General features: G+C 36.9%; 1 protein-coding gene across 1 annotated transcript in view; it reads left to right on the top strand.

Moving 5' to 3' along the window:
• Positions 1 to 16217, top strand: part of FLNB (filamin B) — a 124723-nt gene that overhangs the window by 42049 nt on the left and 66457 nt on the right. The window lies entirely within an intron of this gene.

Here is a 16217-nt window from a genome sequence, read left to right as displayed (position 1 = left end):
TATATATATATATATCCTCATGGCATCTACATAAAATGTTTTGTAGGGTGATGAAGGGTGGAGGGCCAGTGTATGTATATAATCATCTGAGGCTGTAAGTAACCGATTCAGATTTGTTCCTAACATCAGCTGCACCAGAGGTCTACATAACCAGCTAAAAGTAGGAGGCTACAACAATCTTTGTTTGACATGTACAGCATATGAGCAATACATTCATCTTTTAGAAGCTTTCAAAATTTAGTCAGTGATACTGCCGCCATGACGTGATGCTTCCCTGTGGGATTACCACTTTATTTCGGAATCTTTCACTTTCTGTGCTTGGGTGTTAGCGTGGAATCTGATGAGTAACTTTTCACTATGGCCAATCTACAGAAGTGAACACCATTTGAAATCCAATCCATAAAACAAATTCAGTATAATTTTCATAATTGTACATATAATTGTTTGGTGGTGATTGTCCTATATTGTGTAGAATTACCTTTCTATGTAAGCTTTAGCTTTAAATCTGGACCTTGAAATAATTACAGAACAACCTCGTACCAGTAATTATAGAATGCCCATGTGGCCAGTCTTTTTAAAAAGAAATCTTATCGACTATAATTTTAGGAGAACAATAATCACTCTAAATCTTCCAAAATTAGCTGTTCATAATCCTGTTTAATAGAGATTCTTATACTGAGATTATCTATAATCCAGCAAATTTTTATGTGGGTGGGTCCTCTACAACTTTTTAAGGTTGAGCTCATTTTCTTAAGATATTTAAACAGAATAATTACAGTCTTAATAATCCACAACAAGCTTTCTTTACAGATATCGAAAATAGCTTCTCATGACATCAATGAACAGATATCATATTACAAAGGATATATTAAGAAAATGTATCTGTAAATGTCTTACCATTCCTGAAGGAAAATTGGTAACATGTTTCAGTGCTCAAACCAGAATTATTTTTTGAGCCAGGAGGGAAGATATTGTGGGTGGCAGCGTCTGTATTGTAACCATCTACAAAAATAGCCGGGTGGTTACTAACAAGTGCCTGCCTTTAAAGGCCTGGGGCGAACACTGTTTTTGTGTGTACCCGGACTTCTTCAAAAGTCATTAAAAAAAAAAAAAAAAAGTTTTGGTAAGACCTGTCTCCTTTTTTTTTTTTCCCCATTTATGAATAGTGATTTCCTGCTGGAGTTGGATAAAGATTTTTTTCATTCTAAAGTACCCACAAATAAGGTTTTCTTAAAGTAAACCACTAATAGGAGAACTATGGAGGGTGCTGTTGCTTGCCTCCATGAGAAATGATGGCCTAACAAGGTTATAACTTCTGGACTGTCATACTTGTATTGAGTAACAGTTTGCCTAGACCTTCGGTTTAATTCTTCTTGGCATTCATTTCACTGAAAAGCACTTCATTTGGCAGTCAAAAACATTAGAAAAAAAGACTTCCTGACCAATAATACAGTGATGTTTTAGTGTTTCAATGTATTCCTGAAAAATTAGTTCCAAGAATAATTTAGCTAAAGGGAATTAAAAAAATGTTTCAGAAAAGCCATTTTTCCCATTCCAGCGGCTGGATGGCTCTAGTTCCATTTATCAGAGATCATGTACGGCAATCCTTGGCATGTTGTATGAATCCCTTGATACAGATTTATTTAATTTTCCTCTTTCCCCTTGGCCTTATTTGATCATCTGACTTCAATTTGCGAACATGTTCTGGGAAACGTACAACAAATTGGGGAGAATGCTAAACTGAACATAAATTCAGTAAAACCTGGAAGAAAATCAGCTTTGAGCCATGTCTGCAACACTGAAATTTGAGGAAGCCCAAATTTTCTATAAATCTCAGGTCGATAACTGTCCTCCTCTGCCTTTGCAGTTGAAATTTTGTTGTATGTTCTGTTTGTGATTCATAATGTTCTGTGGTTCCTGGCCAGCTGCTACACCAAGATGAGACGGTTTGATGTGCTGTGACGGTTTCTACGTTTAATCAAGAGATGTTTATTACATTGGTTTATAATGGGTAGAGGCCATGTTATTTGGTAAAGGACCACTGTAGCAAAACATATTGGGCTACAACTAAAGCCAATATTGAGCAAGGTTTATTCTCAAATTGTGTTATTTGGTGTAAATTTATTTTGGAATTGATCATCAAAAGTGAGTCTTTGAATCTATGGAATATGTCATCTTTTTTTTTTTTTTTTTTTTTTTTTTTTTACAAATTATATTTTATTACCTATGGTAAAAAATCACCATATGTCACATCCCTATTACTGAACAGCATCAAAACAAAATGGGAAAGTTGTTTTTGGGACTTTGTAGGCATGATTCTACATATTTGGTTACAATGAACATTCACCAATAAAATTCTAAAACTAATTTATTCATTACAATTAAAATCCATAGTATTCACATCAATTTTATGTTTTAAAAAAAGTACATTTCTGTTCTACGCGTTTTGCGGCACAATGCCCATTTTCTCAAGAACACAGAGACCTATTGCAATATATTTAACAATACATATCCACAAACTATTCATTGCCACCTATTGAAAATACATTTCCCCAGTATCCATGTGTAGATTAATGGCCCAGTACTCACAAGCCTATTCTGCTCCTTTTTTGTTCTTTTTGCTTGACCTGATAATTGGTCCACTGGCCAACTGAAGGAGCTCACACAGCTACTTCCGCCTTCAGACGAAGGGATTTTAAGTGGCCACTGTTAGGTTAGGAGAATTCCTCTTGCAGAGGAATTCCTGTTGCTTCGCTCTGCATGGGCAAGGTGATGGTGTCTTTCAATCTAGCTTAAAACCTATGTGTTGGGGTTCTATCTGTTTAATTGGAAACCTTAATATTGCAGAGCTCTGCAGAGTATATTGTAAAGCAAGAAAGATTTTCCAAAGAAAATAAACTGTAGTGGGGAGTGTCCTGTTTACACAGCAAGAACATTGTACAAATCACATAAAGTTGGTAGAAGTAAATCCCTTGTTTGTTAGGAATAAAATACTGTTTAATGTAATATTTTGTTTGTAAATAGTACCTTAGTTGACTATAATGACTGAACAAAAACATCAAGCAGTGGATCTATTTTTGGTTTCTTGTTAACCTCCTTACTCTGCCTGCAATTCTGGTCTCCCAAAATTCTCTCAATTTACGTAAGTGTTAAGGTCTCCCTGAAGAGTTTTTGAAAAATTGGCAGCACTGACATTACAAAGGGTGAATTCACTCTCAAAGTTGTGGCCCCCAGCCCACAAAAGTGAGACAAGCTGCAATGGTTCATGAAATGTTTCAGCTTGACTTAAAACTGCTCCACCGTCGTCCCAGGACACGTTAAATCATTTCTTTGTGAATGCTGCTGAGTAACCTTAGTCACCTTGTTCTGGAAAATACAACTCAACAATTCATTGAAGAATCATGTGGGTTTTGTTCCTCAACATAACACCTTTGGACTTTAAATTATTTAAGCCACTGCTATTCTAAAGTCTGTTTCAACATAAAAGGGGCATTCCGTACTGTAGAGAACTGTAGGAAAGTGTTTTACAATGAACATGTTTGGTTCAAGGCTGTTGCATTGGAGATTTCATCTTATTAGTGTACATACATATATCCCATTAGTGCTTAAATTAAGACATACAGAGCTGTTCCTCACAGCAGTAAGGTAACAAGGTGACTATTTTCTGTTTGAGTGTTGGCATAGCCCCCCAAATACGCCCCATAATATGAAATAAGGTATATCATGAAAATCAGTTTTATTTAATATTTTTACTATGTAGATGAGGGGTGAAAGAAGGAAGTGGGGATAGCAAAATATAGCCAGATTATGCAAATGCTCTAAACCGTGTAAATAAAAACTTTTTTCTACTTTTACTTTGATTTTTGTTTTTTTATTTAATTAAAATTGAACTCAAAATGCATAGGAATGTTAAAGAGAACATTAAAACATTTGTGGATGCTTTATGGCTTCCATTCTATCTTGAATTTTTTTGTAGTCACCTAACACTGCTTTGCCAGTATTCTGTGTATTTGTTTTTATGGTAAATGCTTTTTAGCTTTGGTACACATAAACATTACATTGTACTTTTTTTTTAGTAAAACTCTTCTATATTGTGAGCTATTTCTTTGTTAGGATGAGGACTGAGGTATGTTATAACGTATATTGGCCCTTTTACATCCCTTGATCATCATTAGCTACCTACCACACACCTGTGGTTACCATCTCGCATCAGAATCCTATTCTAGGTCATTATACCAAACTGCAAATCTCTACTGTACGCTATGAATCACTTTCTCTGTAGTTGGATTTGAGAAAAACATGAATTGAGAAAGTGTTGATTCAGGTGAGATTTATAGAAAGAACTTGGTTATATAATTTGCTGAAAAACATCAGATGGAGATTAAGTATCCACAGTTATTTTCTTTACCCACCATATTCCTTGTGCAGCACGGAATCCTTTCCCTGTAGAAACATCTGTTATATAATTTTGTTGACTCAAACTTTCTGATCAACCCCTTTGACCTTGTAATACACTGAAAAACTGGTTTGGCCTCTTGTAATTTTGGGCAAATTTGCTTTCTGTTTCAAGTGTGAAAGTATTGGGAAGTTTGTAGAGTAATGTTTTACATGACTGTTAGAGGGCCAAGTAAATCTGACTCTCCTCCAGAGCTGGGACAACTTAACATGGTGATTCTAATTCTTGTATTGACCAAATTATTATTCTCCTAATTCTCAAACATCCTTCCCAAGATAAGTATTGGTAAAAGATACTGTTAACCCTGCAACATACAAAGACATTTTAGACAATTGTGCTAGCTCCATAAAAACCTGGTTATGTGTGGAGGAATTGCAGTGGCCATGACTTTCAGCCTACCAAATGCCTTTAGGAAAAATTGGAACGTCAATTGCAAGCCAGCTCATTTTGTCAGACATTAGTAACAGCCTGCCCAAATATCTTTTTTTGCTGAATGGGCACAAAGTCCCATAGACACATTCCAAAATCTTGTGTAAAGTCCTCAAAGTGTTGTGCGTGTTATAGCCTGGGAGCAATGCTTTATGATACCCATGGTTTTGAAACATGCTTATGGGTATGGCCAGAAATCATATCGTTTGGTATGATTTGTTCATCTAAACTGGCAAATATGAACATGATTATAACTATTGTCTGTGTTCTGCAAATGCATTCTGACCACTGGACTTTTTTTGTTTGCTGTACTGTAAAATATATAAAAAAAACTTATCCGAACACTGTTTCTTAACCCTGTTTTTCTATAACCTTTTTGTAAGCAAAGCAATTACTATTATTTTAGTGTCTTTTTTTTTTTTTTTCCACATACAATAAAGCCATCCTGTCGTCATTAGTTATTAGCCAAGTTGCTATATAATGGTTGGGACTAGTCATTGAATGTTGAGACTTAAGACTTGTAACTTTCAAAAGTGCTCTTTATTCTATTATAGTGAACAGCTAAGCTACTAATGAGTTGTAATCCTGACAGAATGCTTGAACTAAGTGGTAACAAAAAAAAGAGTTAGAGGATGACAAATGTGTTACATACGGGAACTTGAGAGTGGGAGCCCCCACTTTTGAATTCCAGCGAGAGTGACTTCATTTAAGGCTTGCTTTGAAATGTAGCATGAATCACCCCTTTTAAAAGGGGTTCAACCAAAATTTTGTTTATATGTCATTTTTGAAAAACTCCATGTGATTTTAAAAATGGGGGGGGAGGTACTTTAATCAACAAGATAAACATTCTTCTAACTAATTGTTTGCAAGGAGTTGCCTAAAGGTGCGTACACACTTCCAATTTTTATCGTTCAAAACGAACGACGAACGATCGATTGGGCAAAAAATCGTTCGTAAAGTAACCAATGACGCCGACGAACGAGGAAATTCGTTGGAAACGAACGACCAGACCGGCGGATCGGATTGGACGACGATCGTTGAACATCGTTCGTGTGTACGGTCGTTCGTTGATCGTCCATGAGCTGAGCTTGCGTAATGAACGAACGTTCGTTCACTTTCCTGTCGTGCACATAGTTCCTCTATCGCTCAAACGATCGTATCTATTGTGTGTATAATATCTACGAACGATCGTGTCGTTATCTCTATGTGCAGGATCGGTGCTATACGATCGTTCGTAGATATCGTGCAGGATCATTCGTCGTTCGTTTTCCAACGATAATAATTGGAAGTGTGTACGTAGCTTTACTGTAGAACCTGATGTCTTTATAGCCAACTCTTGGTCACAGAATTTTTAAACCACATTACTCTGAAATTTGAAACGTCCTTCTTAAGGTGAACCTGTAGTATCTCCACATCTATTAACAAATGGCAGATTAGCAATATGGGCATCATATCCCTGGTTGAGATACTGTTGTAAGGTTTAGGTACAGGAGTTAATGGAGGTGGGCATGTTTGCTGTAGTTGGAGCTATAGAAGTTGATAATGTTTAGTTTGGTGAAATGGGTAGTAACACAGGCTCTGGCTTATTTCTTACATATAGGTACCATATCATCCCACTATTTTACGTTTCTGGCTATTTGGTTGCTGTGTATATTCGGCCTAAATTTCCTTTGCTCTAATTTTGTTAATTGATGACTACTTTGATGGTTGTTTTACTTCAAAGGCATTAGGAACAGGCTTAAGGACAACAGGAAATATTAAGGAATCTGTTCAAATTTTGCAGGTTGGCAGTGATTATGGACAAGTGCATTGTTAGAAAAATTATGCATGAGTTGACAAACCTTTTTGAACAGTGAAAATGTATAAAATATGTATGTTTAATTAAATGTTTCCTTTAAATTAGCCACTATGCCCTGAGGCATTTTCCTCTTCAATTAAATCATGTCTGCTTTTCTAATGGATGCATGATGTAAGCAGTGCATACACTGTAGTCTATGGAATGCAGTGACGTGGGTCCAGAAGTTCAACTTCCAGGCTCAATTTCCAGAAGTAATTAAACAGATCCTTAACTTTCAAAGAGAGCTCGAACGTGAAGAAGTAATGGGGCTGTAGTGTTACATTATGGTAAACTTCCTCTTGTATGATTAGGTGGAGCTGGGAAATGACCTCTTGAGCAAAACTATTTATTAGGTGGAGCTGGGAAATGACCCCTTGAGCAAAACTCTTAGGAAGTATGTGCTTAAAATGGCAAGGCAGATTTTTGTTTTTAATTTAAATTACCTTACACTAGTATATTGTCACATTGGCATTGATGACTACAATTTTATATTTGTGATATTACTAGACACAAAAAAGACATTACCAGTCTCATCACCAGCTCAGATGCAGAGGTTTGCTTTTGCCAATCTGTACTGGCTAAGAACTCTTCTCTTGCTGCCTAGTTTTTTGCCTAGTGAAGCTTTACAAAGTCTAAACAATAGTCATTGCAATTCGCAAGAATTATAACTTCTTTTTTACAGGCTATTTTTGTTTATTTTTGGGTCACTCTAATTCAGATTGTCAGCCTTGCCCTAAATGTCTATACCGAACCCTTTTTGACCTCTCCACTTGGCTATTGACTTCAGCCTATTTTTCCATACTTCGCCCTATACCTTAGGGTTAGTACGGATAAAATAGTCTCTGTCTTGGGATATGATTGAACAAACGATGTAACCAGGTGAAGCTAGGAGATCAGTTGCTTAGCTGCTGCATTACTGAGGTTTTAATGAATGGACAGTCAATACTTGGTTAGTTCATGGCAGAGAAAGGGGTGAATTTAAAGCATATTTTCAAGCTGAACTGCAGATTGGTGCAATGGCACCTGCTTCAAGAATCCGTAGTTTTGTCTGCAACATCTGCACAGACTTCAATGCCTTTCTTAATAGACAGTAATGTTGCAGGAAAGACCTTACAGTTTAGGCCAGCATAAATTCTAACAATGATTAACTGAAGTCTGCATATTTATGCATCTGAAACCTTTTTTCTTGGGGTTTGGCTAGCAAGACGGATAAGATAAAATCTCAGGCGTGACAAGGGAGCAGCTGTTTTATTATTCCATCCAGAATTATTGATGGCATATATGTGTGATTGCATAAGTACATGATGACTATCTTAGCATCATCATAAACTTTCTTATTTTTTTTTGTTCTCTATATAAAGTCTAGGAGTCAGTGCTGTACACTGCCAAATTTTCTGCTCTGTCCTTCATCTCCACGTTGGATCGTATCAGGTCTGAGAGATAAAAAAAAAAAAAATGTTTTGTAATAGAGATGCACCACATGTTATCACAAAGCTGCCAAGATCATATTTAAGGTCTTTAGGCAGAAATGTGAATTATGTATTATTAAATCTTTCATGATACTATCCAGTGTACATGACCTAAGAGGAGAAGGTATTACTTCAAATTGGTTTTGGAACAGCACTAGCTACAGTGTTGAGAGAGAGCAATAGATAAATAGTTGCAGGAAATCTGAGAGGTAAAATGCTGCACATGAAAGAGATGGAAGCATAGTTTGTTTCTTTAAATTAGATGGCATTAAGGAGCCCTACACACTATTGGGGTGTAGTAATCTGCGGTAAAGCACATTATGTGTCTTATTAAGATGTGGCACTATTCATTTAGGATAAGCCATTTTTTAAAATTCATATTCACATCAGTCTGACACTTGTACAATTTCCTTCCTGCTTTAGGATGTGTAGGCTCTGTGAGCTGATAAGAAACCAATATTTGTGCTATTTACTGTTCTCTAACTGACAATTCACACCCAGAAGTAGCTAGGGCTGTGAAAGATTTATAGACCTAGTTGGTATTTCTCATTTGTATGTCTGGGCAAAATAAATAAAAACTATACAGTATACCTCTGTAATGCTTGCACAATTCTCCATGTCCCATTTTGGAAGTGAGAATAGGTGCAGAATTATACTGGATGGTTTGCCAAAAGTCCAGTGTGCTTCTAAATTTGTTTAAGCTCACAAGGTTTTCTCTGCTGCACTGAAATCCTATGTGGTGTTGTCAGCCCACAGTTCTGATGAACACCTCCCTCACTCCTGATTACCATATCATAGGAGGGAAATTTACAGTAGTCGAACAAGGGTAAACTAGACTGGATTGTGGTTTAAATCTTTAAACCTATACTTTAAAATGCAAGAATTCAAGTTATGGTAAAGGTCTACAATGCAGACAAGCGGTGAGACACAACCTAAAAATCAAAATTAAAAACTTTTTAGTAGTGAGGAAGGATTAAGCATTCTAAAATTGTCCCTTCATCTGTCTTTTTGCCTGGAGAAAAACACACCTTTTTGTACATTCAAAACCTTAGGCTGCTTTGGCGGTCTTCATTTTCAAAATGCCAGTTTCCAGGCAGCTTTTGGTCCTTTTTAGAAACTGTCCTGGAACAAGCATGGACTTGGTTTTGTGCTGGTGACTCACAGAAGCCGTTGGATCTTCATGACATCCAGGGAATTGTTGGAGATGGAAAGGTCAGCAGTGGCAGTTTCCAATCTTCTTCCCCACAGCTTTTCTTTAATATTTTATTTGTAGATCATTTCCTGCTAAACACAAACGGTTTTAGAGCTACAGTTATTTCCATGTGTTAACAAAAGGGTAAACTGTCATCCAAGACAACCTAAAAGTTACATTGAGGATTATGGGATATAAAACTGCCTAAAATGTTAAATGCATGGTCAATGTCGGCATGTTAGATGTTTTAGTAGTGTATGGTATGAAGTCATAATATTTCCTTTCTCAGTATATTAAGTTATTTTATATGCCAAGACTTGCCAGTGTATGCTAATCCAGCCTTGAGTTTTTAAACTTTTTTAAAAAAATTGTCTTTGTTTTTATGAAGCAACACGTGCCAGGATACAGACACATGGCGATCTTTCATTGGAATTACAAAAACATGTGGTTTTCATTGGATAACATAACATGTTCAGCCGATGACATTTACCTTTTTTATTTAAGAAAAAGCTGTAAAATACATAATTAGCAAGGCCAGAAGATCAGCAGGGTCTATAAAGACCACACACATATTGGCTGTGGCAGGAACATTGTAAATTCTCTCTGCCAGGAACAGAGCCTGGTTGCCCCCTCTCTGGAGTACTGTCATACAAAGCCTGTACTGTGCATCCAGTGCTCAGTGGTGATAGAAAATTTCTAGATCCCAAGAAGAGCGAACTGTTTGGATTACATACAAATATAGCTGACCTGAAGAATTTCCTAGAAAAACACGGTGCTAGTTAGTTAGTTTGATTGAACCCATTAAAATGCTGAGAAACCACAGTCACTCTCCTGGACACCAAACAGGAAATATGTTTAAGGAAATGACATCAGCACATCCAGTATTCTGCAGTTATGGATTTTAGATTGGTATCCTGAATTTTTTAATTTAGTTTATCTGCCAAACAGATGGCGGTAAGTTAGTGATACCAGTGGCTTCTGTTTTAGGGGTTTATTGAGCCAGAATGGGGCACTAGACTAAGGACTATGCTTGTCACCCTCATCCTTTTAACTGACTTTGATAAGGATTGCAGTCGGCACAGAAGCTGCCCAATTTATTTGTCTGTACTGGTATTATCCAATTGGACATCAAATGTAGACTCTGTAGATGTACTTCCTCTCATGTGGCCAAGGTACAGATTTGACCAACTGGGCCATCTTCTTTGTTTACTGCAGGAGATTGAAAGTTGTAACTGGACCTCTACAGGGCCCTAGGTTCCTTATATATGAAGAAAAACTGCAGTAACTAATATAATATCCAGTCTGTGGAAGTAATAAATTTGGGTGTTTTGTAGATTTGTAAAACACAAATCACATTGCGCCTAACAAAGTTACATCAATTAAATACATTTTATGGTTATTTTTTTTGGTTCTTGTTTAACATTAACTAAAGCTTTTCTTTTAATTGACTTGGCTTACAAGCTCTTGACATAAGTATAATTACATATTTGGTATTATGACTGCTGTTCTATGTAGGTGTCATCGTTTTACTTCTAAAAAGGTGATGTAATAAGGCCTATTGTTACCAAGAGGTAACCTGTTAGCATAATCTGTATTATTGAAACCTAAAATACCAGCTGAGTAGACATCTGCTACTGTTCAACATAATGGCACTAATATTAAAATGATCAGCCTGATCTGTTCTTGCTCTCCGCAAACATTCCATTGTGTGGCCAGAGCATGCACCTACAATGACTGTTGCCAATACTTTGACTGACTTTGCACTTGTTTATATGCATGTATTGCCATCCCAGCAGTTTTTGAATTATAATTTTGTAGTTCAGTTAGCTCATGGGTAGAGAGTGATTTGGTTTTCTGGCTTATTTGCCAACTTGTGCCTCAAAAACCTTGTTTGGTCAGCGAGCGCTGGCACTGTCCTGTTTAGAAAATGTTGATCTTAAGACTGGATGAACAGAATTATAAATTTGTCACATCAAAAAGTTCAGTTAAATTGTGTATTTAATTATAACCTTTCAGATTTCACTCATTTGGGGGCAAGGACTGAAATTGATGGTTGTGTTCCCTGTAAAGGGTCCGAAAAAGGACATGTACTAATGTACAAATAAAATACTGTAGTAGTGTTGTGTTTAAGGAAAACGTAAACTAAAGACAAAAAAATGACACGTTTAATCCCACAGATTCCTCAATGGCGCTGGTCCTTCAGTCCCGCGTCTTCCTGGGATTCCTCTTCGTCCCGGCACAGGGGGAAGGGCTGGACGCCATCTTCTCCCTTCTCTTCTGGTCTTCTTGCTCTGTCACACGATCTCGCACTGTGCAGGTACAAGATCGGGTGTATTAGTATTTTTTTTTTTTTATCCCCCTTTATTTGGCATTGATTGGCATTTCTTTCCCCTTGGAGGAAAAGATGCCCCTAATCTCAGGCATGCGCAGAAGGAGAAGCCAGAGCCTCCCGGGATGCATGACGTAGGTATCCCAGGGGGCCCTGTGCTCCCATTAGGTCTGGTGGCAGCGATCAAGAATTAAAGGTTCAGTGCTGCAACCTTTCCTACCCCCCAAAAAAGGGTGTTGCACTTAAAAACAAAAAACAATAAAAAAAAAAAACGAAAAAACATTTTTACTGTATATAGCAGGGTTGTCCACCCTTCTATGTAAAGAAAAAAATGTTTTTACGAGTTTTAATGAGTTTAGGTACACTTTAAAAAGAAAAAAAAAAAATCCTGTCTGTTGGTTTATGTGTTAGCATGTACATGAAAGACTCTTTAAAAAGTTTCTTTAATGTTCATGAAGGATTTGTAGGTGTCATTACCATTCCAGGACCCAATTGATGGTCCATAAAAGGTGGGCTTGAAGTCACAATATACAAACTGCTTTGAGTCCTGTTTTGTTCATCCTAATTGAGGAAGTTGTGGCAAACAATTACTCCTTTATGTAAACAGCTGAGCAGAATTGCTTTTCTGTTATTTATTTGTTCTGTAATGCAATTATTTGCAGAAAAATAAACCATTCTGGTCCAGATTCCGATACCCAGGAGACTATTAACGTCAAGTAATGATGAATCTAAGGCACATTCTACAGCTGCAAAGTTTGTACTTAGCAAAGATTATAAAACTGCATGTAGAAAAGATCAGCCTTAGAAATATAGACCTTTCTATGCAAATCCCGACTTTAAGATTTGTCTTGGGTCTGCCTTAGCAGTTGTTACACACCCAGCAACCATGTGATAAAACTGTTAATACTTGCATTCGTATAAATGTTAAAGAGAAGAGGTCGGTCAGTGGTTGGTAGGTCGTCAACTCTTTTTAATACTAAAATATTGCAAATCACCATTGAAATTACATTTACAAGCTTTTGCATTTTTGTATTGAAGTCAATTTGAATTGGATGGAAATGTGCTAATAAAGGGTATTGGGAGGTGGGAGCCTGGATCTTGTATTTTTACTTTTAGTTTTCAGTGATGGTAACATTTGCTTATGAATATCTAATCTGAATTGCCCGTAAGGTTATCCTATATTGACCTGACTGGTGAACGAGTTAGTTTGGCTTGGAAGCTAATGGTATGTAGGATGAACATAATTAGTATTGCAGTTCCATGCTCACATTCCTCCTCCATTGTCCTGTATTTGCTGTACATTTTTTGAACTTTTACCATTTTATGACACATTAATTAATCCAGCATGCAGGCTATTCACTCATGCTCTGACAAGGCCTTAATTGCATTTTTAGCGCTAAATGCTTGAGATATTATGTGACTTGTCATTATCTCACTGGGCAATTAAGATTTAATAGTGTACGTTTTACCATGTAACTACATGATGTTATAATTTGTTTTCCAAGAATAGAACAATGCAAACGTTGTTTTGGCGCTATGGAGACTGACATAATGACACCTTTACAAGGGTTTCCTTCACCTTGGCTTCTATTTGGTTTCTAATACTATGATTTAATCCTCTGTTATGATTTTATAGGACTTTTTTGAGATGGAGTTGTGTATGTTAAAACACACACAGTAATACCAATTGCTGATTTACAAAGGGGACAACTTTTTTTTCTCCCACGAAAAAAAGCAAGGCAGTTGTCCTAAGTGTCTCAGGGCGTAAGCGGATCTATAATTTTTCATATACTGATATCCAATGAATGGGTGAATCTGCTGGATTTATTGCCCTCATTTTTTACTGCCATTTGTTACAAGCCCTGAAAAAGGGACAGTGTATGAACCCCAAAAGCATGTTGACTGATGTTATTTTTCTATTAAATTTAGACTTCAGTTCTTTTTTTTATCTCAACAGTTAGTTTAGACAGTGAGGCAAACGGTATTTTTCAGTTCTTTTTGCATTCCTATAAATATGGGAGTTTGTTTGTGCTTGGCAATGCGCTCCTGCAATGGCATAATACCAGCACATGTAGGAATGTAAAACCTTTTTGTTTTTTTTGTGCTTTGAACGGCTAAGTTCTTCTAAGAACATTTTGTGAACATTATGTAAGACTGGACAGAACAAATTGCAACAAATCACTGCCAGAAATTTCTTATAGACTCTTTCTGTGTAGGTAAAAAATATATTAAGGCTGACTGTAACATGGCTATGTGTGGCACCTACTGATTCCCAATCAATTTTAAATCTGGGTGCACAAAGAGTTTAGTTTATGTATGAATTGTTATAATATCAAATATAGCTTGTGTGCCAGGGAGTTTAGAAGTTATTTTACATCTGGTGAATTTTACATTATTAGTGTGTTTTTAATTCACATATTTAAAAAATGTAAAGATAAAAATAGTGTTGGAAGGAGCATGGTCCAAATCAGAGAGCAGCTGTGTTGCAGTTTACAAAATTCAATTGGTGGCTAGTCAATCTTATTTCCCATTGATTAATATGCTTTGCATATTTTTCTTTACCAAATGAAACGTGATTTATACTCTGACTTGTTGTGCAAAGTGGATGTTGCAGGAGTTTAAAAGGGTCGCTTCTTTTGTAGTGCCTGTTAAAGAAGGTCAAAAAAAAATATTACTAGAGCTACTGGCAATCTCACCTTGATAAGGGTGACCTCGATAGACTCTTTTCTGTCATTCAGAGAAAAGGTGAGGAGCCCAAAGCTCCTGCTCTATGCAGGACTGATTTCATGCAAGGTGCTGCCTCCTCATCATTCCCATGCTGTGATTGCCTATTTTGCTGATTTGTTTTTCTTTGTTCTTTTATTATATTTTGGAACTTGGCTTTTGAGAGAGATTAAAAAAAACAAACAAACGAACAAACATACTGGTCTTCAAACCGTTAGTGTTTTGAAGCCTTACATGTTTCTCAGATCTTTACTGTTGCTGACCATGGACACCTCATGCCTTGTACAAACGTATACCCTCAACTACAGCTAGAGATTAGTTATAATCTTATTTTTATGTTCCTAGTCAAATCAATTTCATGAGTAGAGTTAATTTTGGCTCACGCATGGATCTAGCAAGTTGGCATTCGTTGAACAGACTGTTCTGTGTAATTGTTTGCTATGCGTTACTGTGACAAGTTGTTGAAGTGTCAGGGTTGTGGGCCACATGATTATACAGCCAAAAGTTGAAACCTTTAATATGTTAGTTATGAAAGATATTTTTGTGCTGTGCTCATTTTTTAAGTGTAACTCCAGGCCTGTTTTTTTGTTTTTAGTATTGTAGGGAAAGGTTAACATCCCCGTAACATTTGTTTTAGCTGTCAGTGCTCCCGTTAGGAAAATTTCACCTTACTTCCTGCACCTGTGGCAGTGCTTGTCACAGATCCAAGGATTAGTGGTAAAGCTTTAGCAGACACCTTTTTCCCCCATGACAACCTTTATAGGTCTGACTACTTCTTCCATGAGGTAGATGCATTCTTGCTTCTTGTTAAAGTACATCTTCCCAACAGACTGCAGTTATATCCTTGCGGTTGTTCCAACTCCACAGAATACCAACCAGAACTTAATAAAAAATGCCTGATGATATATTATAGGTAGATTGGGTGAAGCTGGCACTGTACAGTTACCTGCAGACTATAAACTTTTAAGTAGCAACATATTCTCAACTTAAGCTCTGACAGACTTCTGTAGCTGCAGAAAAGTCCTCCTCATAGTTCCCATCAGAAGCACTTAAGTTGGATCTCAGCAGCTTTGTTCCATCTGGCCGATCCAGCCTTCTGTTTCTGCTTTGTGTTTACATGAAAGCCGGGAAGGCTGCTGCGTTACTGATGTGAGGTAGGGTACATACATGAGTGGTAGTCATGGGGGACATGTAGAACTTTGAGAAGGACTTGAGCATGCTATTGCTACATACTGAAGGGTGAATTATTACACAGTGCAGGCAACTACATAGGCTTGTTTAAAAATGGAACTGAATTCACAAACTAAATTATGACCAAAACCAGTTCTTTGTTGAAGTAGGGGAAAGCAATGACCCTTCTACCATAAATTATACATACCTGCCTGATCACAATAATTTGAATAACATTTACCTGTCCCTGTTTCGTCACAGGCATTCCTATTTTCTGGCTTGCTGAACATCAGCGATTTGCCGGGCCAGGATGCACATGGGGGAGTTCATTTAAGCCGGCCAACTCTGGGGGATGCCGGCATATCCTGGCATAATACCGGAGCTGTGCACACTCAACTATAGTTTGCTTAAATTATGTTTACCTGAGAATTGGATATCTTTTGGTCTACTCAAAAATTCTCTGGCATATAAAGCCAACGCTTTGTTTCGTTTCTTGTTTATCTGTTTATGTGCAGCATGAAAATTAGACCTTTTCTTGCCTAAACAAGCACCTTCTTTCATTGATTCTGTATAAATTGTAAATGTGGAGAACAAAAAGGTAAGAGGCATTA

This window comes from Pyxicephalus adspersus, chromosome 8 (genome assembly GCF_032062135.1).
Source record: "Pyxicephalus adspersus chromosome 8, UCB_Pads_2.0, whole genome shotgun sequence".
Classification (NCBI taxonomy): Eukaryota; Metazoa; Chordata; class Amphibia; order Anura; family Pyxicephalidae; genus Pyxicephalus; species Pyxicephalus adspersus.
Note: the sequence above shows the minus strand (reverse complement) of the source record. Positions and strands in the feature narration are given on the sequence as shown.